This window comes from Bos indicus x Bos taurus, chromosome 8 (assembly GCF_003369695.1).
Source record: "Bos indicus x Bos taurus breed Angus x Brahman F1 hybrid chromosome 8, Bos_hybrid_MaternalHap_v2.0, whole genome shotgun sequence".
NCBI lineage: Eukaryota > Metazoa > Chordata > Mammalia > Artiodactyla > Bovidae > Bos > Bos indicus x Bos taurus.
In genome coordinates, this window is record NC_040083.1 from 43,679,953 (window position 1) to 43,707,069 (window position 27,117).

The 27,117-nt window shown below is 38.4% G+C and overlaps 1 protein-coding gene across 4 annotated transcripts in view; it reads right to left on the reverse strand.

Annotated features, from left to right (window-relative positions):
* Positions 1–27,117, reverse strand: part of KANK1 (KN motif and ankyrin repeat domains 1) — a 218,070-nt gene that overhangs the window by 112,137 nt on the left and 78,816 nt on the right. The window lies entirely within an intron of this gene.

Below are 27,117 nucleotides of genomic sequence, written 5' to 3' on the forward strand. Positions count from 1 at the left end.
GTGCTTTTTTCTTTGCCTAAAAGTCCTTGCCACCTTACCAAGTGCTTCCCTCCAAGCACAGGAAGTTAAGAGAACAAGGAAAGGGAGAAGTTACAGACATCCTTATAGCCCTGGAAGTAAACATTTCTAGAACTCTACTTCTGGGTTGGGTGAAGAAAGTAAGGCCGGCCCTTCTGGACTGGGGTGAGGCAGGTATGTGCAGCTGATCCTGGAACTGGGTGGAAGCAGGAATCTGCACAAGAACCAACAAGTTCACAGGAGAGGCAGCGACTGAACGTGTGTTTAGCAGTCTTCACCATCTGTTTTCAAGTGGATTAAGATTTGCCAAATTTAACCTACCTTAGTGCCATCCTGAATGACCCAACAGCATGCAAACGGATTAAGGAAGGTGAAAGAGGGTATCATTTACTGATGACCAGTCTAAGAGTCAGTTTTAAAGAATGATCCATGAAAAACTCCTAAACTGGAATTTCACTCCCATCCCCAAAGTTTTTCCTAAGGATAAAACACTTAAAAATCTGTGTTTGTTTTCTACATTTGTGATTCTACTTCTGTTGTGTAAATAAGTTCATCTGTACTCCCTTCTTTTTAGATTCCAGAAAACAAACTTATGGTTACCAGGTGATAATGGGGAAGACAGATAAACTGCGAGGCTGGGATTGACACACACACACTACGATATATAAAACAACTAACTAATAAGGACCTACTGTACAGCACAGGGAACTCTACTCAGTATTCTGTAATGGCCTATATGGGAAAAGAATCTAGACAAGAGTGGATATATGTATAACTGAGTCACTTTGCTATACAACTGAAACACAACATTGTAAATCAACTATACCTCCATTTTTTTTTAAAGCTACTAAGGAAAAAAATAAAAATAAAAATCTGAATGGATGATTATGCTTTACCAGTTTCTTCAGGGAGAGGGGGGGCCCCCAGGGAGGCCTCCTTCCCTAGCTCCTTCTTTGCCCTATAGCTATGCTCAACCTGGACCAACCTGGACCAACTGGATCAACCCACTCACTTCCTGGGTAAACATGATCCTGTTTTTTTTTTTTTTTAAACTTAGAATTTTCTTATAGCATGTCATCCACAGCTATTCATTTTTTTTAAATCTCCTCACCTCTCCAGCTGCAGAGAAGGGATGTGCGTGTGCATGTGCATATAATATATATTTACATAAATATAAATATGCATATATTTCTTAGTGTTTATGTTCTTTCACTTCTTTATCCCTTTGTCCAGGCTGATCACCTTACCTACCATAGGAGGGCTTCTTTGTTTTTCTCTCACTCCTTGAAGCCCAGTGTAGATATTGCCTCCTCTAGGAAGCCTTTTCTGATTTCCTCACCTCACCCCACGATAAATGCCCCTTTCTAGTGCTTTCATAGTGCTCTATGCATAACTTCAAAGGGCTTAACATACTGTTAAGATTTTGTTTTTACTGCCTTTTTTTTTTTTGGTTCTTTCTTCGATTAATCCATTAGTTTCTTTGGGGGATGGAGTCTTCTATTTCTTTACTCCAGCACTGACCCATATAGCAAATAATAACTACCTAAAAATCCTTGCTCCATGCTTGAATGAGTTCCACTTTGCTCATATACATGTTGTTGGTAACTGCCGTATTTTATGCAAAATGGCATACTTAAATGCCTCCCTTTCATCACTTGGAAATCAGATATTATTTCCCTCATGAGATTGCCCTATAGAATCACTGATAGGGAAGATTAAAAAGTGATTAACAGGAGGAGTTCAAGTTCTAGTCTCATACTTTCTATACGCAGCATCTCTTTGAAAACATTTTAACCATAAACTTACAGTACATACACATTACAAAATATATTTAAAACACATCCTTATAGCAAGACATTTTGTAGTGAAATGTCTTTTAGACTCTTCAGCAGATGGACCTGATGTGCTCCAACCACAATACTGTGAAACTGCTTACTTCACTGCATAGAGTAGTTTTCCCATGTGTGCCATTCTCACTGCTATTCATTCTTCAGGTTGTTGTTAGCCACTAAGTCGGGTCTGACTCTTTTGCGACCCCATGGACTAGCCTGCTGGGCTCCCCTGTCCATGGGATTTTGCAGGCAAGAATATTGAAGTGGGTTGCCATTTCCCACTCATTCTTCAAGACCCCAAAGCAAATGCCACTCTTCCATGGAGGCTTCCTCAATCAAACTAGACAGAAAGCATCCTCTAAAGCATCCTCTAGTCTCCTACAGTGTTCTTTGCCTTATTTGTCTTTGTATCATCCACCACAGCATGATGTCATGTATGTTTATGAGCATATCCAACAGATGCTCAACAACTACCATAGCAACAATGGCCCTTTACAGTTCTTTGTATGTATGATAGACAAAAATGAGAAACAGACTAAATATTCAGCATCAGGGGGACAGCTTAGCAAGAACCATGGCACATAGCACAACAGCATATTATGTTCCTAAAATATGACTTCTGTCCATTTATGAAAACATGCACATAAAATAATGCTGTGGAGAAAAAATACACAAACAGAATATGAATGGTGGTCCAGTTTTTTTAATTTCTGGGTATACATTTACCAGGCAATTTTAAGTTAAATAAACTTGACATTAATTCATGTTATTTTTTGTTTACATTCATATTATATCACATGACACTCATCTTAAATTCTTCTGCATTTAATATGTAGCCAGGGTGGTCTCACTACCTTAGAAATTATCAAAAGCATCCCCAGTGACCAATGCCTAAGAATCCTCTTAAGTGCTTTAATACTGCTTCAAGTCCAAATTCTCAACAGACTTAGAGGAGCTTTACTTGTTATTCAGTAGCTGCTATGAAATACACCCTATCTGAAACCATCAAACCAAGTCATACAAAAAGCCAACTCAAAGCTAACCTCTGTACCCTTGGCTATGTTAAGAGCAAGGGATTCAGTCAGTATGAGTGTTAGGGCAAGCCATGGAGACCAAAAAAAACCAAAGAAAAAAGGATGAGAACCAAGAGGGTGGGGGAGGGTGTCTGTCATTACATCACTGCCCGCTATCTGGGCCTTCCCCTTCCAGGGACTGCATGCAGCATGGACGGCAGGGCTCACTCTCCGTCCATGCACACCTGAACTCACTGCACTGGGTCACGAGTCCAAATATTCTAAAATAAGGAAATTCTAATGACAAAAAAAAACGTTTCATGTCAAATATTTGACTTTAGGGAGTCAGACCTCAGTGTTCTACTTACATCAGTTCTTCCCAAGTTTTAAGAGTCTGCAAATGGCACATACTTGATTTTAACAATCTTTTCCCTACATTTCATTTTCTAAGTCACTTCCTTAGGTGTCACTTAAAATACAAGGCAGTAGTAATAAGATACTTCCCATCTCTGATAAAAAACGGACTTGGACTAATTTCTTCTTCCCAACATGGTAATGTTTTCAATAGTTTTTTAGTACAATGACAAGAACTTTCTCTGAAAGATTAGTTGTGAGTGGGTGGTTCTACTGTCTGCCTCAGATGCACATATAGTAAACATAAAATGCTCTGACAATTTCCATTTCCTAGTGGAAGTGTCACTCACATGAAAGTCACATGACTTTTTCTATACAAATCCAATAGTCAAACAGAATCTTTTAGTGTTTCCTTGTGATTGCTGTGTTTATGCTATCCTTCACTTCTCTTTTTAGCCTAAGAAGGAAATTTTCAGACTACATAAGCCGGATAGCTCCTTCACATCCCAACCCATCCATCACAGCAAAATCCTTTAATATCTTAAGTCCAACATCTACAACCATACTTGTCCAGAATCTGTAAGGCAGGTTTTTAATGATATGCCAGATGAAAACCCATCCTCCTCCTTTTCTCAAGACCATTTTCTTCCAAAAGAATATCTCATCATGAGCTCAGTGTCATCAGATGCTCACACCTTAGCAATTTAGGAAGGGTAACTGTACATGCGGCTGAAGTTAGGGCTTTTTACTTATCCCAGGTATGTTCCCAGTTGCATCATTCTGCCAGGCTTCCTGAATGCAAACTGTACACCACTAATGGGTGTGGGGTGAAGCCATGGGCATTCGTACCAAAGGTCAAGGCAGTCACAACTGATTTATATTTATAGTCCACACACGGCCATATTTAGTGCTTCATTTTGTCTGCCATTAAATACAATACTCTTCCAGTTTGAAGCAGGAGTCTACTCACAGGAAAGAAAGTCAGTCTAAGAGAAAAGTTATGTTAAGTTTCAAGAAAAAGTATGATTGTATCATCTGGGAGCAATATAACTTTCCTCATACCTAGTATTTTATTTATTTATTTATTTATTATTATTATTTTTAATATTTTGTATTTTATTCATTTTTTTTCTAATTTTATTTTATTTTTAAACTTTACATAATTGTATTAGTTTTGCCAAATATCAAAATGAATCCGCCACAGGTATACATGTGTTCCCCATCCCGAACCCTCCTCCCTCCTCCCTCCCCATACCATCCCTCTGGGCCGTCCCAGTGCACCAGCCCCAAGCATCCAGCATCGAACCTGGACTGGCAACTCGTTTCCTACATGATATTTTACATGTTTCATTGCCATTCTCCCAAATCTTCCTACCCTCTCCCTCTCCCACAGAGTCCATAAGACTGTTCTATATATCAGTGTCTCTTTTGCTATCTCGTACACCAGGTTATTGTTACCATCTTTCTAAATTCCATATATATGCGTTAGTATACTGTATTTATGTTTTTCCTTCTGGCTTACTTCACTCTGTATAATAGGCTCCAGTTTCATCCACCTCATTAGAACTGATTCAAATGTATTCTTTTTAATGGCTGAGTAATACTCCATTGTGTATATGTACCACTGCTTTCTTATCCATTCATCTGCTGATGGACATCTAGGTTGCTTCCATGTCCTGGCTATTATAAACAGTGCTGCGATGAACACTGGGGTACACGTGTCTCTTTCCCTTCTGGTTTCCTCAGTGTGTATGCCCAGCAGTGGGATTGCTGGATCATAAGGCAGTTCTATTTCCAGTTTTTTAAGGAATCTCCACACTGTTCTCCATAGTGGCTGTACTAGTTTGCATTCCCACCAACAGTGTAAGAGGGTTCCCTTTTCTCCACACCCTCTCCAGCATTTATTGCTTATAGACTTTTGGATCGCAGCCATTCTGACTGGTGTGAAATGGTACCTCATAGTGGTTTTGATTTGCATTTCTCTGATAATGAGTGATGCTGAGCATCTTTTCATGTGTTTGTTAGCCATCTGTATGTCTTCTTTGGAGAAATGTCTATTTAGTTCTTTGGCCCATTTTTTCATTGGATTGTTTATTTTTCTGGAGTTGAGCTGTAGGAGTTGCTTATATATTTTTGAGATTAGTTGTTTGTCGGTTGCTTCATTTGCTATTATTTTCTCCCATTCTGAAGGCTGTCTTTTCACCTTGCTAATAGTTTCCTTTGATGTGCAGAAGCTTTTAAGGTTAATTAGGTCCCATTTGTTTATTTTTGCTTTTATTTCCAATATTCTGGGAGGTGGGTCATAGAGGATCCTGCTGTGATGTATGTCGGAGAGTGTTTTGCCTATGTTCTCCTCTAGGAGTTTTATAGTTTCTGGTCTTACGTTTAGATCTTTAATCCATTTTGAGTTTATTTTTGTGATTGGTGTTAGAAAGTGGTCCAGTTTCATTCTTTTACAAGTGGTTGACCAGATTTCCCAGCACCACTTGTTAAAGAGATTGTCTTTAATCCATTGTATATTCTTGCCTCCTTTGTCAAAGATAAGGTGTCCATATGTGCGTGGATTTATCTCTGGGCTTTCTATTTTATTCCATTGATCAATATTTCTGTCTTTGTGCCAGTACCATACTGTCTTGATAACTGTGGCTTTGTAGTAGAGCCTGAAGTCAGGTAGGTTGATTCCTCCAGTTCCATTCTTCTTTCTCAAGATCGCTTTGGTTATTCGAGGTTTTTTGTATTTCCATACAAATTGTGAAATTATTTGTTCTAGCTCTGTGAAGAATACTGTTGGTAGCTTGATAGGGATTGCATTGAATCTATAAATTGCTTTGGGTAGTATATTCATTTTCACTATATTGATTCTTCCAATCCATGAACATGGTATATTTCTCCATCTATTAGTGTCCTCTTTGATTTCTTTCACCAGTGTTTTATAGTTTTCTATATATAGGTCTTTAGTTTCTTTAGGTAGATATATTCCTAAGTATTTTATTCTTTCCATTGCAATGGTGAATGGAATTGTTTCCTTAATTTCTCTTTCTGTTTTCTCATTATTAGTGTATAGGAATGCAAGGGATTTCTGTGTGTTGATTTTATATCCTGCAACTTTACTATAGTCATTGATTATTTCTAGTAATTTTCTGGGGGAATCTTTAGGGTTTTCTATGTAGAGGATCATGTCATCTGCAAATAGTGAGAGTGTTACTTCTTCTTTTCCAATTTGGATTCCTTTTATTTCTTTTTCTGCTCTGATTGCTGTGGCCAAAACTTCCAAAACTATGTTGAATAGTAATGGTGAAAGTGGGCACCCTTGTCTTGTTCCTGACTTTAGAGGAAATGCTTTCAATTTTTCACCATTGAGGATAATGTTTGCTGTGGGTTTGTCATATATAGCTTTTATTATGTTGAGGTATGTTCCTTCTATTCCTGCTTTCTGGAGAGTTTTTATCATAAATGGATGTTGAATTTTGTCAAAGGCTTTCTCTGCATCTATTGAGATAATCATATGGTTTTTATTTTTCAATTTGTTAATGTGGTGTACTACATTGATTGATTTGCGGATATTGAAGAATCCTTGCATCCCTGGGATAAAGCCCACTTGATCATGGTGTATGATCTTTTTAATGTGTTGTTGGATTCTGATTGCTAGAATTTTGTTAAGGATTTTTGCATCTATGTTCATCAGTGATATTGGCCTGTAGTTTTCTTTTTTTGTGGCATCTTTGTCAGGTTTTGGTATTAGGGTGATGGTGGCCTCATAGAATGAGTTTGGAAGTTTACCTTCCTCTGCAATTTTCTGGAAGAGTTTGAGCAGGATAGGTGTTAGCTCTTCTCTAAATTTTTGGTAGAATTCAGCTGTGAAGCCGTCTGGACCGGGGCTTTTGTTTGCTGGAAGATTTTTGATTACAGTTTCAATTTCCATGCTTGTGATGGGTCTGTTAAGATTTTCTATTTCTTCCTGGTCCAGTTTTGGAAAGTTGTACTTTTCTAAGAATTTGTCCATTTCTTCCATGTTGTCCATTTAATTGGCATATAATTGTTGATATACCTAGTATTTTATATCTAGGAACCAAAGGCCTGACAATAGCTAAGCCCAAAGGAAAAAAACCCTAATATTAAAAAATCATTAAAAAAATCCTGGCACAAAGACAGAAATATAGATCAATGGAACAAAATAGAAAGCCCAGAGATAAATCCACGCACATATGGACACCTTATCTTTGACAAAGAAGGCAAGAATAAACAATGGAGAAAAGACAATCTCTTTAACAAGTGGTGCTGGGAAAACTGGTCAACCACTTGTAAAAGAATGAAACTAAAACACTTTCTAACACCATACACAAAAATAAACTCAAAATGGATTAAAGATCTAAACTTAAGACCAGAAACTATAAAACTCCTAGAGGAGAACATAGGCAAAACACTCTCTGACATACATCACAGCAGGATCCTCTATGACCCACCTCCCAGAATATTGGAAATAAAAGCAAAAATAAACAAATGGGACCTAATTAAAATTAAAAGCTTCTGCACAACAAAGGAAACTATAAGCAAGGTGAAAAGACAGCCTTCAGAATGGGAGAAAATAATAGCAAATGAAGCAACTGACAAAGAATTAACCTCAAAAATATACAAGCAACTCCTGCACTCAATTCCAGAAAAATAAATGACCCAATCAAACAGTGGGCCAAAGACCTAAACAGACATTTCTCCAAAGAAGACATACAGATGGCTAACAAACACATGAAAAGATGCTCAACATCACTCATGATCAGAAAAATGCAAATCAAAACCACAATGAGGTACCATTTCACGCCAGTCAGAATGGCTGCGATCCAAAAGTCTATAAGCAATAAATGCTGGAGAGGGTGTGGAGAAAAGGGAACCCTCTTACACTGTTGGTGGGAATGCAAACTAGTACAGCCACTATGGAGAACAGTGTGGAGATTCCTTAAAAAACTGGAAATAGAACTGCGATACAACCCAGCAATCCCACTGCTGGGCGTACACACCGAGGAAACCAGAATTGAAACAGACACGTGTACCCCAATGTTCACTGCAGCACTGTTTATAATAGCCAGGACATGGAAGCAACCTAGATGTCCATCAGCAGATGAATGGATAAGAAAGCAGTGGTACATATACACAATGGAGTATTACTCAGCCATTAAAAAGAATACATTTGAATCAGTTCTAATGAGGTGGATGAAACTGGAGCCTATTATACAGAGTGAAGTAAGCCAAAAAGAAAAACACCAATACAGTATACTAACACATATATATGGAATTTAGAAAGATGGTAACGATAACCCTGTATGCAAGACAGCAAAAGAGACACAGATGTATAGAACAGTCTTTTGGACTCTGTGGGAGAGGGCGAGGGTGAGATGATTTGGGAGAATGGCATTGAAACATGTAAAATATCATCTGTGAAATGAATCGCCAGTCCAGGTTTGATGCATGATACAGGATGCTCGGGGCTGGTGCACTGGGATGACCCAAAGGGATGGTATAGGGAGGGAGGTGGGTTCAGGATGGGGAACACATGTACACCTGTGGTAGATTCATGTTGATGTATGGAAAAACCAATACAATATTGTAATTAGCCTCCAATGAAAATAAATTTATATTAAAAAATAAATAAAAGAAAAAAAACATTGAAACAAAACAAAAAAATCCTTTTAAGTATTTTAGAATATAAAAATACTTTGAAGGAAAGGCAATCATAGAGACATTCTCATCTTTATTGACATGAAGATAGCCACAGTATATACTATGTGGAATGAGCAGTGAACTCAGACAAAATTCAGACCATTCTCTGGCTAAATGTGCAATCCTGGATAAGTCATTTAACCTGCCAAGCACTGAGTTCCATTTCTAAAAAATTAGGAGGTTAATGCAAAGAAATAGAGGAAAACAATAGAATGGGAAAGACTAGAGATCTCTTCAAGAAAATCAGAGATACCAAAGGAATATTTCATGTAAAGATGGGCTCGATAAAGGGCAGAAATGGTATGGACCTAACAGAAGCAGAAGATATTAAGAAGAGATGGCAAGAATACACAGAAGAAATGTACAAAAAAGAGCTTCACGACCCAGATAATCACGATGGTGTGATCACTGACCTAGAGCCAGACATCCTGGAATGTGAAGTCAAGTGGGCCTTAGAAAGAATCACTACTAACAAAGCTAGTGGAGGTGATAGAATTCCAGTTGAGCTATTCCAAATCCTGAAAGAGGATGCTGTGAAAGTACTGCACTCAATATGCCAGCAAATTTGGAACACTCAGCAGTGGCCACAGGACTGGAAAAGGTCAGTTTTCATTCCAATCCCAAAGAAAGGCAATGCCAAAGAATGCTCAAACTACCGCACAACTGCACTCATCTCATATGCTAGTAAAGTAATGCTCAAAATTCTCCAAGCCAGCCTTCAGCAATATGTGAATCGTGAACTTCCTGAGGTTCAAGCTGGTTTTAGAAAAGGCAGAGGAACCAGAGATCAAATTGCCAACATCCGCTGGATCATAGAAAAAGCAAGAGAGTTTCAGAAAAACATCTATTTCTGCTTTATTGACTAGGCCAAAGCCTTTGACTGTGTGGATCACAATAAACTGTGGAAAATTCTGAAAGAGATGGGAATACCAGGCCACCTGATCTGCCTCTTGAGAAATTTGTATGCAGGTCAGGAAGCAACAGTTAGAACTGGACATGGAACAACAGACTGGTTCCAAATAGGAAAAGGAGTTCATCAAGGCTGTATATTGTCACCCTGTTTATTTAACTTATATGCAGAGTACATCATGAGAAACGCTGGACTGCAAGAAACACAAGCTGGAATCAAGATTGCAGGGAGAAATATCAATAACCTCAGATATGCAGATGACACCACCTTTATGGCAGGAAGTGAAGAGGAACTCAAAAGCCTCTTGATGAAAGTGAAAGTGGAGAGTGAAAAAGTTGGCTTAAAACTCAACAGATCTTAAAGATCTTCAGAAAATGAAGATCATGGCATCCAGTCCCATCACTTCATGGGAAATAGATGAGGAAACAGTGGAAACAGTGTCAGACTTTATTTTTCTGGGCTCCAAAATCACTGCAGATGGTGACTGCAGCCATGAAATTAAAAGACGCTTACTCCTTGGAAGGAAAGTTATGACCAACCTAGATAGCATATTCAAAAGCAGAGACATTACTTTGCCAACAAAGGTCTGCCTAGACAAGGCGATGGTTTTTCCTGTGGTCATGTATGGATGTGAGAGTTGGACTGTGAAGCAGGCTGAGCGCCGAAGAACTGATGCTTTTGAACTGTGGTGTTGGACAAGACTCTTGAGACTCCCTTGGACTGCAAGGAGGTCCAACCAGTCCGTTCTGAAGGAGATCAGCCCTGGGATTTCTTTGGAAGGAATGATGCTAAAGCTGAAACTCCAGTACTTTGGCCACCGCATGGGAAGAGTTGACTCCTTGGAAAAGACTCTGATGTTGGGAGGGATTGGGGGCAAGAGGAGAAGGGGACGACAGAGGATGAGATGGCTGGATGGCATCACTGACTCGATGGACGTGAGTCTGAGTGAACTCCAGGAGTTGGTGATGGACAGGGAGGCCTGGTGTGCTGCGATTCACGGGGTCGCAAAGAGTTGGACACGACTGAGCGACTCATCTGATCTGGTTAGGATAAAATGAGATGATATTTGCAAACTCCCCAACACAATGTCTGGTATACGGTGCCTATTTAATAAATTATTAGAATTAGCTTATCATCATTATTTATCATGTCTCCAGGAAAGAGTTGGAATAAAGAACCCAAATAATCAGAACAATACTTGTTTGGTAATTTGAATATTACCTCTAACTTTAACCTTAAACATATCTATCAACTGTACCCCAAAGTCAAGATTCTATAGGATGAGAAGGTTTTTTTGCTGAAATATAGGGCCAATGACACTCCACCTGCTTCCTCAACCATGACTTAATGTAAAACAAAAGCATGTACGGAAAGTTTAAAACAATTTTGGAAATTTTAAAAGAGAAAAATTTAAAGTGCATTTTCTCTTTTTAATTAAAATAGAACACATTAATACTAACACAATAAATAAAATATTTCTCTGTTCTAGATGAGGGAAAGGAAAAGAGAATGATGATTGATGTAGGAACTATTCAGAATAAGCAACTACTAAATGTTAATGTGGTGTCTCTCCACATAACTAATTACAGGCACCAGGAACAAGTCTCAAACTACTAACCTTTAAACTGGATGCAAGACACCCAACCTATTCTTTGTAAATTCTTTTGGCTGATTGACCATACAATGATTAGTTATCAAAGCTACTTCAAGCTCACTTATGGCTGCAAAGATAATTTATACATTTAAATGTCAAGATATAGCCAGGTATATTTTCAAAACATTGTAACACTAGGCTTTATTTACCAGCTAAGGATTATACCATATTATACCTAATCCTACTCTCAAATTAAAGTATATCAGAAGTGGGAACAATATGAAAATTTCTTACAAAATGCCAAAGCCAAGAGGAAAATGTACCTGAAAAATTCACCTTTTAAAATTATGATATAAACTTGATTCTTGTTGAAAAAGGAACCAGAGACACTTTCTCTCTACATAAGAAACAGTGGTAAAACCCACGAACGAATTTTGAAGTAGAGCAAAATGCTTAGGAAGATCATTATCACTATAGACAAACATATTTGCAACTATTATCATCTCAATCATCATACATAAAATATGCCTTGAATTATGCTTTGTTTTCACAGAAACTTCTAGCCAAAAGAGTTTGGATATAATAACAGAAATACAGAGGACCAAAAATTATTCTGATTACTTTAAAATACAGAATGGACGGAAAATGGAGTCAAAAATCCAGAGAAACTGATACTATGTAACCACTCACTAAAAACCACATCACTTTTGCTGTATTCTTCCCCTAAAAGCATACTGCTACTACTGCTAAGTCACTTCAGTCATGTCCGACTCTGTGTGACCCCATAGACGGCAGCCCACCAGGCTCCCCCATCCCTGGGACTCTCCAGGCAAGAACATTGGAGTGGGTTGCCACTTCCTTCTCCAATGCATGAAAGTGAAAAGGGAAAGGGAAGTTGCTCAGTTGTGTCTGACTCTTAGTGACCCCATGGACTGCCGCCTACCAGGCTCTACCATCCATGGGGTTTTCCAGGCAAAAGTACTGGAGTGGGATGCCACTGCCTTACATAACCTCAAAGTAAACATCAGAAAAGCTCAAATTCATAGTGGCACCCCACTTCAGTACTCTTGCCTGGAAAATCCTATGGATGGAGAAGCCTGGTGGGCTGCAGTCCATGGGGTCGCTAAGAGTCAGAAACGACTGAGTGACTTCACTTTCACTTTGCACTTTCATGCATTGGAGAGGGAAATGGCAACCCACTCCAGTGTTCTTGCCTGGAGAGTCCCAGGGATGGGGGAGCCTGGTGGGCTGCCGTCTATGGGGCCGCAAAGAGTCGGACACGACTGAAGCGACTTAGCAGTAGCAGTTAGCACTGCTCAAAAATATTAGTAGCAAGATCATGAAAGACAAGGAAAGGCTGAGGAACTGTCACAAAGTATAGAAATCTAAAGAGACAGAAAAACTAAATGCAGTTTGGATCCTGGAACAGAAAAAGGACATTAGTATAAAACTGTATGTAATGCTAATAAGGTCTGTAGTTGAGCTAAAAGTATCTTATCAACTTAAAATTTCCTGATAACTGATAAGAGCACTATGGTTATGTAAGATGTTAACATTAGGGGAATCTGGCTGAAGGGTATACATGAACTCTGTATTATCTTTTGCAACTTTTCTTCAAGTCTAAAATTTGAGAATAAAATAATTTTTATTATTTCAAAATAAAAATGTTTTTTAAAAAAACATATGGTTGAGGAAAGCAACTGTTGTATCCTTACTTCTCGCTTCCATTTGGTCTTCTTTACTTTGAGCATATTTTTTTATGAAAGCATATTCTTTTATGAAAAAAAAAAGTATATTCCTCTGCTTTACCTAGTTAACCACAGACAAGCATAGAAAGGTATGAGGTAAGATTCAGTGTGAAAAAATATCACAGTGACCTTCCCCCAAAATGAATATGGTCTGCTTTCTGGAGTTTAGCTAAGCTTTTCAGTTAGTCTAGAACAAATCAAAGTCTAACTTTAGAACATGTTAGCAAATTCCCAAAGTGGTCCTTCTTGGATGGCCAAACAAGAAAATACTAGGTGTTCAAAGAATCTGTCAACCAGGCAAAAGATCTTTTGGCATAAAATTCAAAGATATTTAAGAGTGACTGCCAGCAATGGGTCACTTTTAAAGAAAGATATGTTAGGAGTGGGGTGGGGTGTACAAAAGGCAAAAGAGAGAAAAGCTCAAGAGGTGTCTATGTGCTACTAGCTGCTTCCTTACCTGACAACAGTAAACTGGACTGACAGTGAATCTTAAAACACCTTGTTCACAAATCTCACAAACATATCAAAAAGGATTTTATTACTTACATTCTATTTAGATTACTACATTTATTAGTATATTACATGGGTTAGTCACACTCTTTCCTCCTCTTTCCCTCAAACATTTAATTACTCATTGTGATGCTCTTAGATAACATTAAATAGCATCTATGCCCACAGTAGATAGGCACTTAAAAACAAAAACAAGATCACTTACTGTCCATCAAAAGATATATGCACTTTTTTTGCCTAAGTAATTTTATTTACAGGAATTTACCTTAAAGATATACTCATACAAGTATACACTGATGAAGGTAAAGATTGTTATTTTTTGCAATGTTTAGAACAGAAAAAAACTGAAAACACACTAAATTCTCATTAAAATATAACTTTTAAACAAAACAGTACAAAAAGGTACTCTGCAGCATTTAAGAAGAATAAGGTCCATCTAGATGTACTGACAAAGAATGTATTCATAATCTATAATTAAGTAAAATAAGTTAAAATGTAAACAAAATATAAGTCTACAAAAAAGTGAATATGTGTATATATATATTATATATATATGTATATTGTATATATAATATATGAAAGGATGTATACCAAACTTAAGAAGAATCACTCTAGGAAAACATCTGTAGAGACAGTGGGGTTCTTAACTAATTTTTAAAATAACTAGTGGAGATCATTCTTTTACCTTTAAATTTTAAAAAAGTAAAAATAATGTATAAGCAGTTGTGTTTCTATACATCGAGAACAAACAATCTAATTGAAAAAAACAAGAAAACAATTTATGATTGTATCCAAAGAATAAAATACTTAAGAATAAATTTAATGGAGACAAAAGACTTACACACTGAAAACTACAAAACACTGCTGAAAGAAAATAAGGAAGACCCATATAAATAGAAAGATATCCTATGTTCATGAATTAGAAGACTTAACACTGCTAAGATGACAACACTATCCCATATCATCTACAGATTCAACACAATTCCTATCAAAATTCTCCTTTTCTCCAGAAATGGTAAAGCTGATTCTTAAATTCATATGGAAATAAAAGGGGATCCTGAATAGCTAAAATGGTACCGAAGGAGAAAAACAAAGTTGGAGGACTCACATTTTCCCAATTTCATCTTACTACAAAGCTACAGTAATCAAAACAGTGTAGTATTGGAATAAGATTAGGTATATAAATCAATGGAGCAGAACTCAGAGTGCAGAAACAAACTCTTACACACATGGCCAACTGGTTTTTCAAGAGGGTGCAAAGATTCTTCAATGTAGAAAGATAAACTCTTCAATAAATATGCTGAGACAATCAGATATCCATACACAAAAGAATCCAGTTGGATTCTCTATCGCACACAGTATGAAAAATTAACTCAAAATGGATTAATGTTCTAAATATAACAGATAAAAGCATAAAATACTTAAAAGAAAATAAAAAGGTGAATCTTCCTGACTTTGGATTAGGAAGCAATGGACTCTTAGATGTGACCCCAAAAGCATGTCCAACAAAGGAAAAATAAAGATCCTTGAGCTCTTTCAAAAAAAAAAAAAAAAAAACTTTTGTGCAAAGGACATTATCAAGACACTCCTGGGCATATATCTGGAGAAAAACATGATCCAAAAGGATACATGCACCCCAATGTTCACTGCAGGACCGTTTACAACAGCCAAGACATGGAAGCAACCTAAATGTCCATCGACAGATGAACAGACAAAGAAGATGTGGTACATATGTACAATGGAATATTACTTGGCCATTAAAAAGAATGTTATAATGCCATTTGCAGCAACATGGATGGACCTAGAGATTGCCATACTGAGTGAAATAAGTGAGAGAGAGGAGAAAAACTATATGACGTTCCTTATATGTGGAATCTAAAAAGAAATTATATAAATGAACTCACAAAACAGAAAGAGACTCATGGGAAGGGCAAGTTAGGGAGTTTGGGATGGATAGGTGAACACTGCTATATTTAAAATGGATAATCAATAAGAACCAATTGTATAGCACATGGAACTCTGTTTAACTTAATGTGGCAGCCTCGATGGGAAGGGGGTTTGGGGGAGAATAGATACGTGTATATGTATGGCTGAGTCCCTTCAGTGTTCACCTGAAACTATCACAACATTGTTAACAGGTTATACCCCAATACAGAATAATTTTTTAAAAAAGTGAAAAGACAACCTAAAGAATGGGAGAAAATATTTGTAAACTATATATCTGGAAAGGGTCTAATATCCAGAATGTAAAACAACTCTTACGACTCAACAATAAAAACAACGCAGTGTTAAATGGGCAAAGGACTTGAACAAACACTCCTCCAAAGAAGATATGCAAGTGGCCAATAAGCACATGAAAAGATGATCAACATCATTAGTTACTAGGGAAATATAAATCAAAACCATAATGAAATAGCACTTCGTCTTAAAAATGGACTATAATTTTTTTTAATAAAGGAAAAATAAGTGTTGGCAAGGATGGAGAGAAATACGAACTTTAAGCATTGTGGGTGGGAATATAAATGGTTCAGCTGTTACAGAAAACAGTTTGGCAGTTTTTCAAAAAAGTTACACAGAATTACCATATAACCAAGCAATTCTACCTCTAGGTATATACCTCTGAAACTGAAAACAGGAACTCAAATACTTATGCACCCGTGTTCACAGCAGTGTTACTCACAACAATGAAAAGGCAGAAAAACTCAAATGTCCATCAATGGTGAATGGATAAACAAACTGTGACATATCCATACAGTAGAATATATTATTCAGTCATAAAATGGCTGATACATGCTACAACCTGGATGAGCCTCAAAAACACACTAAATGAAAAAACCTGACACATAAGGTCACATAATGTATAACACTTACATGATATATCCAGAATCATGACATAATAGAGACAGCACAGAAGGGGCTGCCAGGAGCAGTGGCAGGAGGAAACAGGGAGTTACTGCTTAATACATCTAGGGTTTTTTTTTGAGGTAATAGAATGCTTTGGAACTAGAGAGAGATGGCTGCTGCATAACACTCTGAATGTGATAAATGCCACTGAATTGTTCATTTTTAAATGGTTCCTTTTTTGTTGGTGGTATTATGTGAATTTCATCTCATTAACAATAAATACAACTTTAGAAATAATGTACAGGTAAGATCAAAACACCATTGCCACTGAGTTACTTACCCTGGAATAGTAAGACTGATACCAGTGTGGAAGGGCATTTTCGGCACGCAGATGCCTCTCTGTGGAACACTCTAGATAAAGGACTGTCACCAGGGAGAAGAAGACATACTGAAAACCAGGGACTGTAGGTAAGCACTGTCCCCGGGGCAGCAAAATGATCCACTGCCTGAGACACAGCCTGGTTCAAGTTAGGATAAGGGCTGAGAGGACAGATGGCCCTGGATGCCTTCAGTCTCTCTTCTCTCCAAACAATCTATAACAATGAACTTCTAAGAAGTACCACCCTCCTTTACAGGTGAGGAAACTGAACCATAGCTTAGACACAGGACGCTGGGGATGAACCTGGAAAAGACGTAACTGATTTGGTATAAAAGCTTCTTGTTATCATTTTACCAAGTTCTAGAAATCAGCATTTCTCCTATTCTTTCAGTACAAATATTCTCACTAGTAATCTATTTGGAAAAACACTCTAAACCAGCAGTAGAATCGCTTTGCAGTTGATTCTCTGGTTCTGCTTTTTGTGGTGGGAAATCCCCTTCAGAGTGCATTCACACCAGAAAAAGTAATATCCTTTTAGTTACTTGTTTTCTGGGTCACATTAATTAACTCTTAGTTAATCCTTCTCAACAGGTATCAACAACTGCATTTTACTTTAAGCTATTTGCTTTGGCCATTTCATGTGATCATTAGGATACAAGAAGGCAGCTTCTCATAACTTCTTAAAATCAAACTGTTTCTGTAACAAGAAAGAGTGATATGAGAACTTTTATATCTTTGTCAATTCTCTTAATTTGGAATAAACAAATTATCATCAATACAAAGTGGCTAAATTAAAAGATTTTTTTAATATGTTAGAGGAGGCTGGAATAAAAATGACACGGAATATTAACTCTCCAGACTTGTACTTCAGTTTTCTCAAAATTTTCCACATTTTAATGGTCATTATTAAATATTAAAAAAGATTGCTGGGAGAAATATCAATAACCTCAGATATGCAGATGACACCACCCTTATGGCAGAAAATGAAGAGGAACTGAAGAGCCTTTTGATGAAGATGATAGTGAAAAAGCTGGCTTAAAACTCAACATTCAGAAAACTAAGATCATGGCATCTGGTTCCATCACTTCATGGCAAATAGATGGGGAAACAATGGAACCAGTGACAGACTTTATTTTCTTGAGTTCCAAAATCACTGCAGATGATGACTGCAGCCATGAAATTAAAAGATGCTTGCTCCTTGGAAGAAAATCTATGACAAACCTAGACAGTATACTAAAACACAGAGACATTACTTTTCTGACAAAGGTCCATATCAGTTTAGTTCAGCTCATTTCAGTTGCTCAGTCATGTCTGACTCTTTGTGACCCCATGGACTGCAGCACACCAGGCTTCCCTGTACATCACCAACTCCCGGAGCTGACTGGGTCTTTTCCAATGAATCAGTTCTTTGCATCAGGTGGCCAAAGTATTGGAGTTTCAGCTTCACCATCAGCCCTTTCAAAGAATATTCAGGACAGATTTCCTTTAGGATTGACTGGTTTTATCTCCTTGCAGGTCTGTATAGTCAAAACTATGGTTTTTCTAAGTAGTCATGCACAGATGTGAGAGTTGGACCATAAAGAAGGCTGAGTGCCAAAGAACTGATGCTTTTGAACTGTGGTGCTGGAGAAGACTCTTTGAGAGTCCCTTGGACTGCAAGCAGACCAAACCAGTCAATCCTAAAGTTAATCAGTCCTGAATATTCATTGGAAGGACTGATGCTAAAGCTGAAGCTCCAGTACTTTGGCCACCTGATGCAAGGAGCCGATTCACTGTAAAAGACCCTGATGCTTAGAAAGACTGAGGGCAGGAGAAGGGGATAACAGAGGATGAGATGGTTGGATGGCATCTCTGACTCAACAGACATGAGTTTGAGCAAACTCTGGGAGACGGTGAAGGATAGGGAAGCCTGGTGTGCTACAGTCCATGGAGTCACAAAGAGTCAAACATGACTGAGCGACTGAACAACAACAATAAATTTCTAAAATTGTGGAAACTAATAGTTATTACCCCATTCAATATATTTGAATATCCAAAAATTTCTACACTTGTAGATTTGAATTATTTCTCTACTTCAGCTCATTGGACATCAAGATATTCTACAAAATGTAAACAATCTCAAGCTTATTAACATTTTAAGATTTTAAAGTGTTTCTGCTTCTCTTCAATCCATGGCAGAACTGGTTCCCATCATTTTATCAAGAGTTCCTGAAATGAGAACTCTGTGTTAAGGTGGAGGATTTAGAGACTTACAAAGTCAAAAAGAAATCATAACTCCTACATTTTTAATCATCCATCCTCCTGGTGTATGATTTACCCCATAATTCCCACAAGAAAATGAAGAAAGTTTTGAAGAACGAGTTATTCTCAAAGTAAATCTTACAGTCAGCCTCTGTCAATCATGTTAGCCTTTTCCCCTGGTTAGCCATTCTCCACCTCCTGCCAGAAAACTACACCACTATTTAATTGCTTTGTGACTTCACATTTTATTAAGAGGCAGAAAAACATAAAGAGCTAAAACAAGGAGATAAGCCCACTGCCGTAAATTGTCCCCTTAAGCAATGAAACTTGCCTCTCTAGTGTAATAAGGTGGGCACTGTGGAAAAACCCCGACAAGTGCAATTCTGCATAAGTCCAGAGCCCCCATCACTTACAGAAACCCTTATAGTTCTCTGGACTGCAGTGCCATAGATCAGAACCTGGGGCAGCCAACTTGCATGCTTTCGAATGCCAGTGTGAAGGGCATAGCCCAGTGAGTCAATTGCTCTCCACTCTACTCCACCTCAAATTTATTTTCTATTCTCATGGACCAAAAAAAGGGTGGGAGGCAGAAGAGAAAGAAGAGAGACAAAGTTGTAAAAAAAAAATGCAACCTGAGAGCATGCCATCTGCCATCCTGTTTCCCCGGAAATCAAACTACTTGTTATGTAACTCAGTGCAATAGTTGAATGTTCACCCTCGTGAACTCTAAAGAATTTTTCCTTTCCTACTTTACTGGCTTTCCTGTAAGTCTCCATTCCTTCCTCTGTAGTGAGATGGGTATCATTATCAGATCACACCACATTCCTGAATGTGCCCTAGTCCCTAACCTCTGGAAGATTATATCCAGTGACTCCCACAAATTAAGTAAGCCTTAGTGTTTAAAGCCCTGAGAAAATACCAACTAGTAACTTCTCTAGGATGCTGCCAGCCAGAACACAAAGGGTTCAAGTGTTTTTAAAGCCCACTGATGTGTAGAAGAAAGTGGGTTTAAGACAGTTTTCAGGAAAAGCATGCAAGTATATGAGTGGTGTATATGTGTGTGTGTGTATAAACATCTAATATATTTAGTAAGCATTAAAAAAGTCAGGAAAGGTATACAATAAACTCAGCAGTGGTTATATTAAGGTATGGGATCAGAAGCTGGGATGCAAGAGTCATTTTTTTTTCTGTATAAATGCTTTATGGCTTGAATATATGCCAATGGATATGTATTATTTCTGTAACTGATTTTAAAAGCTAAAATATGGAAGAGAATGGTGACTAAAAAAAGAAAAAGAATGGTGACTAATCTTTTGAAACCAAAAATCAAAATACATGTTCTACCAAAGCATTTCTGTCCCTCATTTAAGTGCAAGAGGCAGTTAACTAAAAGTAATTTAGTCACTGGAAAATTGAAGTTTCCAGGTTTCAATAGTTGGGTGGTTTTTTTTTTTTTTTTTTAAGGTTGACATAGTATCTAAAACATGACTGTCAAAATTTCAAGATTGTCAAAATTGTCAAAAAAAAATTCAGGTTTCATAAGGTTGTTGTTGTTGTTCAGTCGCCCAGTTGTGTCTGACTCTTTGCTACCACAAGGACTGCAGCATGCCAGGCCTCCCTGTCCCTCACCATCTCGAGTTCGCCCAAGTTCATGTTCATTGCATTGGTGATGCCATCCAGCCATCTCATCCTCTAATGCCCTCTTCTCCTTCTGCCCTCAATCTTTCCCAGTATCAGGGACTTTTCCAATGAGTCGCCTGTTCACATCAGATGAACAAAATACTGGAGTTTCAGCTTCAGCATCAGTCCTTCCAACAAGTATTCAGGATTGATTTTCCTTAAGATTCACTAGTTTAATCTTCTTGCTCTCCAAGGGACTTTCAGGAGTTTTCTCCAGCACCACAACTCAAAGGCATCAATTGTTTGGCATTCTGTCTTCTTTCTGGTCCAACTCTCACAACTGTACTTGACCACTGGAAAGACCATAGCCTTGACTATACCGACCTTTGTCAGCAGAGTAATGTCTCTGCTTTTCAACACTCTGTCTAGGTTTGTCATAGCTTTCCTGCCAAGAAGCAATTGTCTTCTGATTTCATGGCTGCAGTCTACATCCACAGTGATTTTGGAGCCCAAGAAGAGGAAATCTGTCACTACTTTCACCTTTTCCCCTTCTATTTGCCATGCAGTAATGGGGCCAGATGCCATGATCTTAATTTTTTTAATATTTAGTCTAAAGTCAGCTCTTTCACTCTCCTCCTTCACCCTCATCAAGAGGCTCTTTAGTTCCTCTTCACTTTCTACCATTAGAGTGGTATCAACTACACATCTGAGGTTGTTGATGTTTCTCCCACCTATCTTGATTCCAGCTTGTAACTCATCCAGCCTGCCATTTCTCATCATGTGCTCAGCGTATAGGTTAAACAGGGTGACAGCAGACAGCCCTGTTGTACTCCTTTCTCGATCCTGAACCAATCAGTTGTTCTATACAGGGTTCTAACTGTTGCTTCTTGACCCGCATACAGGTTTCTCAGGAGACAGGTAAGATGGTCTGGTATTCTATTCTCTCTAAGAGCTTTCCACCATTTGTCATGATCTACACAGACAAAGGCTTTAGCATAGTTGATGAAACAAAGAAGGATGTTTTTCTGAAATTCCCTTGCTTCTTCTATAATCCAGTGAATGTTGACAATTTGATCTCTAGTTCCTCTTCCTTTTCTAAACCCAGCTTGGACATCTGGAAGTTCTTGGTTCACATAATGCTGAAGCTTAGCATGCAAGATTTTAAGCATGACCTTACTAGCATGGGAGATGAGTGCAATTGTCCAGTGGTTAGCACATTCTTTGGTACTACCCTTCCTGGGGACTGGGATGAGGATTGACCTTTTCCAGTCCTGTGACCACTGCTGGGTCTTCCAGATTTGCTGACATAATAATGCAAACCCTTGATGGCATCCTCCTTTAGGGATTTGAATAGTTCTGCTGGAATTTCATTGCATCCACTAGCTTTATGAACAGCAGTGCTTCTTAAGGCCCTCTTGACTTCCCACTCCAGAATGTCTGGCTCTGGGTGACTAACCACATCATCATAGTAATCTGGTTCATTAAGATCTTTTTTAATACAGTTCTTCCATGTATTCTTTCCATCTCTTCTTGATCTCCCCAGCATCTACTACGTCTCTACCATTTTTATCCTTTATTCTGTCCATCTTTGGGTGGAATGCTCCCTTGACGTTTCCAATATTCCTGAAAAGAACTCAAGTTTTTCCCCTTTTGTTGTTTTCTTCTATTATCAAACATGGCTCATTGAAGAAGGCATTCTTGTCTCTTCTAGCTATTCTTTGAAACTCTGTATTTAATTGGATATACCTTTCCCTCTCTCCCTTGCTTTTCACTTCTCTTCATTCTTACACTATTCGTAAAGCCTCCTCAGATAACCACAGTCATAACGTAAGATGTTGAGCAAATAGAATAAGTCCCTAAATTGGCAACATTATGTCTTCCTTCCTCTTGGAAATTAGGCCATGATGGGTGTCCCTCCTGATGGTGGGCCAGCACACTCAGGAGGAATTTGGCTTAAGTCAATGAATAGTTTGTATTTACTTTTTGAAAAAGGACTACCCAAGAAGAAAAAAAACAAAGACAAGAAACAAAAAACAACATCGCAGTCCCTAAGGACTATAGTTTGGGGTGGACCTCTCTTTGAAAGAATTACAAAAATTTCAGTTGGCTACTCTTTAGGGAAAAAATTAATTTTCATTCATATCTCAAGTTATACTTTAAATAGTTTCATACAGATGAAATATTTTAAAATGTGAAACAGAGCTATAAAAACTACAATAAGAAAATACAGGTAGATTTCTATGCAATCTTGTAGTTAGAGATGTTGCTATTCATTCAGTCATTCTACAAACACTATGTGCTAATAAGCATTAGAGACCCAGTAGATCACACAGACATAATTCCTGTCCTGATGGGAGTCACAGGCTAGAAGGGGAAATAGGAAAAAGAAAATAAATGAAAAGTAACTGCATATTGATGTATGCCTAAAGGGGAAAATCCTGCAGACTTATGACATTGAGAATACTAGAGGGAAAGACCAGTGCTGAATAGGAAAGCATTCTGCCTCAGGTGAAACGTAAGGTGAAGTCTGAAGAAAGAGGACTATGACAACAGCTAACCACTCATATTCTTGTTCAGGCAAGGTTGAGCTTTGGACTTCCCAGGTGGTTCAGTGGTAAAGAATCCACCTGCCAATGCAAGAGACACAGGTTCAATTCTTGGGTGGGGGAGAGCCCCTGGAGAAAGAAATGGCAACCCACTCCAGTATTCTTGCCTAGAAAATCCCATGGACAGAGAAGCCTGGTGGGCTACGGCCCCATAGGGCTGCAAAGAGTCGGACATGACTTAGCAACTAAACAATAACCCACTCGTGTTCACTCTATGAATAAGGTAGTTTTCTAAGAGCTGTGCATGAATTAACCCACTTAATCCTCTTCAACAAGGCGAGTTAGATACTGTTACAGTGATGACTCCCATGTTACAGGTGAGGACAAGGAGAAGCAGCTTGCCCAAAGATGCAGAACTAGTGAACATGGAAGGCAGGTGAACCCCAGCAGCATGCTCTGGAGCTCTTCTTCTTGAAACTGGCTCTCTAGAGGAAGAGTCTGCCATAAAGAAGGTACATGAGTACACGTGTGTGTACAAGCACATGTTCCAAGCAAAGGAACAGCACCTGCAGAATAGTGGGAGCAGGAAAGAGGTTGACATGCTCCATGAATTGAAAGAAAGCCAATGTGGTGGGAACATGGTGCTCAAATATGAGTGACAGCGGTGAGATCAGACAGCAGGCAAAGCTGGATCACGCCAGGTCTTGCAGGCCATGGTTAGGAGAATGCCACGACTGGCTTAGGCGGGGTGGGTCAAGATGTGATTACACTTAACAGAGATCACTCTGCTATGTGAAGAACAGACTATGAGGGAACAATACCAAGGCCTTCTTGCTTCATAATTAGTCTATGTGGAACCACAGAAAAAAAGATTCAAACCATATAAAATTAAATACTTACTTTAAAAAAAAAAACTGTACAAAATTCAAAGGCAAAGGAGACAGACATCTATAATATTTTTTACATTTAAAGATAGTTTACAATAAAAAGATTTGCAAATTAGCAACACAAAAAGAAAAAGTCCCTTTGGAGAAATGTGCAAGGAATATGAACGGAATATTCACAAAAGAAGAAATACAAATGGCTTATAAATATATGATAAATGTTCACTTGTGCATACAACTGGAAAAGATTTTTTTAATTCTGTGATCTAATGTTAAGAAGAATCTAGGAAAAGAAAACACTTATATACTGTCAGTAGATTATAAACTGGTTGTTTTCCAGGTAATATAGAACAAAAACCTCTTTCTTGACTTTATATTAAGAATAATTAAGGGTAGCCTCAAATTATAGTTAGGAGGATACGCACTGACACATGTCTAGAGGGAGATATTTTAAGTACATACATTCCCTAAACCACACTCTTTACCTACCTTTAATAATTATGCAGCAATGACACTGATATGGAGAGAAGTTTCCAAGGTTGCATATTTGTATTTAAATTTTTTATGTAAGCATATACACACAGAAAAACCTCTGGAAGAATAGGGATTTAATGACGGTAGGACTATGCATTTGCTTTTTATTTTTTTTTTATTTTATATTTTCATACAGGTTTTAAAGGTTACACTCTAATTTAGTTATTACAAATATTGGTTCTATCCCCCATGTTGTACAATACATCCATGTAGCCTATACTACACACAAGGCTTTGTATGCATACACACAAAGTGTATCTTTGTTTGCATTGCCCACTCCTTCACCTCTACATTGCCCTTCCTCCCTGCTTTAGTAACCACTAATCTGTTCTCTATATCTGTGAGTCTGCTTTTTTTTTTTTTTTTGCTATGTTCACTAGTTTGCTGTATTTTTTTGGTGATATAGGTGATAATGGCTTTTAACACCTATGAGTGCTCAGTCTCTCAGTCATGTCTGACTTTTTGCTACACTAGGCAAGAACACTGGAGTGGGTTGCCATTTCCTCTTCCAGGGGATCTTCCTGACCCAGGGACTGAACCTGCATCTCCTGCACTGGCAGGCAGGTTCTTTACTGCTGAGCCTCCGGGGAAGCCCTTGTAGGAGACAGGGGACACGAGTTCCATCCTTGGATAGGGAAGATCCCCTGGAGGAGGAAGTAGCAACCCACTCCAGTATTCATACCTGGAGAATCCCATGGACAGAGAAGCCTGGTCGCTATAGTCCATAGGGTCACAGAGTCAGCCATGACTGAGCACACATGCATTTACTTACTTACACAACTGATACAGTACTTATCTTTCTCTGTCTGACTTATTTCCCTTAGCAGAATGCCCTCAGATTCATCAACACTGCTGCAAATGGCAAAATGTCATTCTTTTAACTGAGTAGTATTCCATTGTGTGTGTGTGTATATATATATATATACAACACCTTTATCCATTCATTTGTTGATGTATATTTAGGTTCCTTCCACATCTTGGCAAGTATAAATAATGCTCTGCTGTGAACACTGGGGAACAAGTATCTTTTTGAATTTGTGTTTTTGGTTGGTGTTCGTATTTTTTTATATACCCATGAGTGGAATATGGTAGTTCTATTTTGAGAAACTTCCTTATTGTTTTTCACAATGACTGCATCAATTTACATCAACAGCTTAAGATGGTTCCCTTTCCTCCAAACTCTCAACAACATGTGTGATTTGTGTTCTTTTTGATGACAGTCATTCTGACAAGTGTGAGGTGACAGCTCACTATGGCTTTGATTTGCATTTCCCCAACGACTAGTGATGTTAGGTCATCTTTTTATGTGCCTGATGGCCAACGGTGTTCCTCTTTGGAAAAATGTCTATTCAGTCCTCTGCCCATTTTTTAATCAGGTTGTTTTCTTGATGTTGAGTTGTATGAACTGTTTATGAATGTTGCATATTAATCCCTACGTAGTCATATCATTTGCAAACATTTTCTCCCCTTCAGTAGGTTGTCTTTTCGTTTTGTCAATGGTTACCTTTGGTGTGCAAAGGCAATAAGTTTAATTAGGTCCCATTTGCTTACTTTTGCTCTCACTCCCTTTGCCTTAGAAGACAGAGGTGTCTATCCTCTGTCTCTTCCTTCTCTCCTCTCTGCTTGCTGCAAAGAAGGGGCCTCCTCTGGCCAGGTGCTCAGCCAGCCCATGGTCCTGCAGTCCTGGCCCCTTCAATTCCCTGCTCTCTTCTTGACCTCAATACCCATGCCCCTTCCCTTCCCTCCTCCCTCCTCCCTGGGTCCCTGCCTTCCTTCCAATATGTCCTTACCCTACTCTGCTGCCTCCTCCCACGGCATCCCTCTTTGCTCCTTCCCTTCCCGGTATGTTTCCACCCCTGGGCAGGTGTCCATCTGTACCTCTTCGGCCTATCACTGTGTCCTGTAGCATCAAGAGTACAGATTTACAGTCAGAGGCCTGGAGCACACACTCAGCTCTGCCAGAGTCCGCTTCCATGACCTCAAGTGAACAACTCTCTTAATTCCTCCAAGTCAATTTCTTCCTCTGTAAAACAAGGTTAATGATACCTGCTCCACCTCCCTCAATTATGTTTGAGGATCAAGCAAGATAATGCATGTAAAAGTGCTCTGTGAGGTTATAAAGCACTTTAACATTCTAGTTATTCCTGTTACTTCTCTCCCCTCAATATCCTGACCGTGCATCATCAAGGGAGCCTGACCTTCAGGCTGCTCATGGTGTTAACATGTAATAACAATGTCAGCATCTGCAGTTTCTGCTGTAAATTACTAATTCAGTAATGATCACATTTAATTTAAAACAAGTACAGTTGACCCTTGAACAACATGGGAGTTAGGGGTGCCAACCCTCCACACAATCAAACATCTATAGTCGGCCCTCC